General features: G+C 36.2%; 1 long non-coding RNA gene across 1 annotated transcript in view; it reads left to right on the top strand.

Annotated features, from left to right (window-relative positions):
* Nucleotides 1-4,942, top strand: part of LOC129392126 (uncharacterized) — a 12,442-nt gene that overhangs the window by 6,802 nt on the left and 698 nt on the right. The gene's annotated exons all lie outside the window — the stretch shown is intronic.

The raw sequence follows: 4,942 nt of genomic DNA on the forward strand, positions 1-4,942 counted from the left end.
AATAGAATTAGAAATGAAAAAGAAGTAACAACTGACACTGCAGAAATACAAAGGATCATGAGAGAGTACTACAAGCAACTATATGCCAATAAAATGGATAACCTGAAAGAAATGGACAAATTCTTAGAAAAGCACAACGTTCCGAGACTGAACCAGTAAGAAATAGAAAATATAAACATATCAATCACAAACACTGTGATTAAAAATCTTCCAACAAACAAAAGCCCAGGACCAGATGGCTTCACAGGAGAGTTCTATCAAACATTTAGAGAAAAGCTAACACCTATCCTTCTCAAACACAAGAAAAATCTCAAATAAACAACCTAACCTTACACCTAAAGCAATCAGAGAAAGAAGAACAGAAAAATACCAAAGTTAGCAGAGAGAAAGAAATCATAAAGATCAAATCAGAAATAAATGAAAAAGAAATGAAGGAAATAATAGCAAAGATTAAGAAAACTAAAAGCTGGTTCTTTTAGAACATAAACAAAATTGATAAACCATTAGCCAGACTCATCAAGAAAAAAAGTGAGAAGCCACAAATCAATAGAATTAGAAATGAAAAAGAAGTAACAACTGACACTGCAGAAATACAAAGGATCATGAGAGAGTACTACAAGCAACTATATGCCAATAAAATGGATAACCTGAAAGAAATGGACAAATTCTTAGAGTTGGTAAAGTAGCAGGATACAAAATTAATGCACAGAAATCTCTTGCTTACCTATACACTAATGATGAAAAATCTGAAAGAAAAATTAAGGAAACCCTCCCCTTTACCATTGCAACAAAAAGAATAAAATACCTAGGAATAAACTTACCTAAGGAGATAAAAGACCTGTATGCGGAAAACTATAAGACACTGATGAAAGAAATTAAAGACGACACAAACAGATTGAGAGATATACCATGTTCTTGGATTGAAGAATAAACATTGTGAAAAGTACTATACTACCCAAAGCAATCTACAGATTCAATGCAATCCCTATAAAATTACCAATGGCATTTTTCATAGAACTAGAACAAAAATTTTCACAATATGTATCGAAACACAAAAGACCCCAAATAGCCAAAGGAATCTTGAGAAAGAAAAACGGAGCTTGAGGAATCAGGCTCCCTGACTTCAGACTATACTACAAAGCTACATTAATCAAGACAGTATGGTACTGGCACAAAAACAGAAATAAAAATCAGTGGAACAGGATAGAAAGCCCAGAGATAAACCCACACACATATGGTCATCTTATCTTTGATACAGGAGGCAAGAATATACAATGGAGAAAAGACAGCCTCTTCAATAAGTGGTGCTGGGAAAACTGGACAGTTACATGTAAAAGAATGAAATTAGAACATTCCCTAACACTGTATACAACAAAAAACTCAAAATGGATTAAAGACCTAAATGTAAGGCCAGACACTATAAAACTCTTAGAGGAAAACATAGGCAGAACACTCTATGACATAAATCACAGCAAGGTCCTTTTTGACCCACCTCCTAGAGAAATGGAAATAAAACAAATGGGACCTAATGAAACTTAAAAGCTTTTGCACAACAAAGGAAACCATAAACAATATGAAAAGACAACCCTGAGAATGGGAGAAAATGTTTGCAAATGAAGCAACTGACAATTAATCTCCAAACTTTACAAGCAGCTCATGAAGCTCAATATCAAAAACACAAACAACCCAACCCAAAAATGGGCAGAAGACCTAAATAGACATTTGTCTAAAGAAGATATACAGATTGCCAACAAACACATGAAAGGATGCTCCACATCACTAATCACTAGAGAAATGCAAATCAAAACTACAATGAGGTATCACCTCACACCAGTCAGAATGGCCATCATCAAGAAATCTACAAGCAATAAATGCTGGAGAGGGTGTGGAGAAAAGGGAACCTTCTTGCACTGTTGGTGGGAATGTAAATTGATACCGCCACTCTGGAAAACAGTATGGAGGTTCCTTAAAAAACTAAAAGTAGAACTACCCTATGACCCAGCAATCCCAGTACTGGGCATATACCCTGAGAAAACCATAACTGAAGAAGAGACATGTACCACAATGTTCATTGCATCTCTATTTACAATAGCCAGGACATGGAAGCAACCTAAGTGTTCATTGATGGTTGAATGGATAAAGAAGATATGGAATATTACTCAGCCATAAAAAGAAACGAAATTGAACTATTTGTAGTGAGGTGGATGGACCTAGAGTCGGTGGCATAGGGAGGGTGGGAGGGAGAAGCAAGAGGGAAGGGATTTGGTGATATATGTATACATATAGCTGATTCACTTTGTTATACAGCAGAAACTAACACACCATTGTAAAGCAATTATAGTCCATAAAGATGTTAAGAAAAATAATGCAATAAATATAATATTTCACTTTCACATTTTTCAATAAAAATAATTGTGGTTTCTTCACTTAAAAAAATGAAATCATAAAAACTTTAGAAGAAATCAGTTGAGATTTTTAAAAAAAACTCACACTAGGAAAGGCCTTTCCAAGTATGATTGATAATTGCAACTATTTAAAATAAATTTCATGGGGCTTCCCTGGTGGTGCAGTGGTTAAGAATCCGCCTGCAAATGCAGGGGACACAGGTTCGAGCCCTGGTCCGGGAAGATCCCACATGCCACGGAGCAGCTAAGCCCCTGCACCACAACTACTGAGCCTGTGCTCTAGAGCCAGCGAGCCACAACTACTGAGCCCATGTGCCACAACTACTGAAGCCCGAGAGCCTAGAGCCTGTGCTCTGCAACAAGAAAAGCCACTGCAAAGAGAAGTCTGTGCACCACAACGAAAAATAGGCCCCACTTGCCGCAGCTAGAGAAAGCCCACGCACAGCAACAAAGACCCAACCCTGCCAATAAATAATAAATAAATAAAATTTTAAAAAATAATAAAATAAAATAAGATAAATTTTATTAAAAAAAACAGCATCAGTCAAATGACAAACTGGAATAAAATTGCAACACCTTTCACAAAGGGTGAATTTCCCTAATCTATAAAGATCAAGGAGACACAACAATAATAACCTAATAGAAAAATGGGGAAAGACATGAACAGATAGTTCACAGGAAAGGAAATACAAACGGCTCTCAAGTGAATGAAGTATGTTTAACCTGATTCAACTGCTGAATGAAGGAATATGTGCATTTCTAATTCGGTAAATTACCCTCCATAGAATGTATCAATTTAAATTCTACCACCAATGCATGAGGGTCTCTATTTCCTAATACTCTTGAAAATATATTACGTTATCAGCCTTTTAAAAATATTTATTTATTTGGCTGCGCCAGGTCTTAGTTGCAGCATGCAGGATCTTCGTTGCCGCTTGCGGGATCTAATTCCCTGACCAGGGAGCAAATCCAGGCCCCTTGCGTTGGGAGCGCGGAGTCTTAACCATTGGACCACCAGGGAAGTCCCTATTAGCTTTTTTGATCTTTGCCAAGCTGATATTTATTTAAATGATTTTAGTGTACATTTCTCTTATGATAAGTCGATGTATTCATTGGAATTCTATGCAATCTTCAAAAAAAATTTCATCACTAAGATCTATACTTAAGTGAAAAAAACAACATGCAGAACAATATTTATGCAAAAAGAGAAAACACTGTGCTAAAGGGGGGAAATAATGTATTTTTTTCCCTTTAGAAAACTTTATTCTGAAGTGAAAAAAAGCACAGCATATGTTTCTTTTCTGAAAATCCATAGGTAGATTTTTTTAAAAATATAGCATAGTTGTACAAGGGGAAATATGTTTTGTTAGTATAATCTTACCAAGAATGTAAGAAAGGAAAGACTGATATATTGAAATACGTTTGGCTTCTGGCAGAAAGGTACCGTTGTGAAGAAATGAGAAAAATAGCACCAGGGCCGATTAACCATCCCTCCCCCCTATTATTTATATATACATAAAATATCTGGATGTCGATACATGCAACTGAAAAGTGATCTGTGGAGGGACACTGTGTGGCTTGAAACAGAAGTGGTTTAACTATCAGCTGGAGATAGTCGAGGTGTGCTTGTTTTGAGCTGAAGCCAACTGGTAGCTGAACATTGGCATCTTTTCTAATTTTTAAGGAATTCTTTTTGTTTTTTCATGGGCATCATTTTTTTCTTTTGAATTTTACTTTATTTTTTATACAAATTAAGGAATTCTTAATATACAGGAAAATGCATATGACAATGAATTTTTCTTCTTGTATACAACCCTTTAACCATTACCCACTTCAAGATACATAAGATTTCTTTAACCCCAGAAAGGTGTTTCATGTCCCTTTCCGCTCAGAACTCTCACAGAAGTTACCCCCATTCTGACTGCTTTCACCATAGATTAGTTTTGCCTGTTCTTGAAACTTACATACACAGACTGATATGGTATGTACTCATTATGTACTATTATGTCTGGCTTCTTTCAATCAACACAATGGGGTTTTCTTGTTTGTTTTGTGTGTGTGTGTGTTTTCTTTTTTGGCCGCATTGCGCAGCACGTGGGATCTTAGTCCCCCATGAGGGATTGAACCTATGCCCCCTGCATTTGAAGTGCAGAGTCTTAACCACTGGACTGCCAGGGAAGTCCCATGTGTGTGTTTATTTTTTAAAACGTTATTTTTAGTGGGAATTCCCTGGCGGTCCAGTGGTTAGAACTCTGGGCTTCCACTGCCAAGGACCAGGGTTCAATCCCTGGTCAGGGAACTAAGATCCTGTAAGACGTGTGGCACAGCCAAAAAAAAAAAAAAAAGTTAAATATTATTTTTATTCATGGTGAAATACACATAGCATGAAATTTACCATCTTAACCATTTTAATGTGTACAGATTAGCAGCATTAATTATGTTCACATTGTTTTGCAATCACCATCACCAACGTCTATCTCCAGAAGTCTTTTTTTTTTTTTTTTTTTTTTTTTGCGGTATGCGGGTCTCTCACTGTT

This window comes from Physeter macrocephalus, chromosome 5, assembly GCF_002837175.3.
Source record: "Physeter macrocephalus isolate SW-GA chromosome 5, ASM283717v5, whole genome shotgun sequence".
In the NCBI taxonomy this organism is placed as follows: Eukaryota; Metazoa; Chordata; class Mammalia; order Artiodactyla; family Physeteridae; genus Physeter; species Physeter macrocephalus.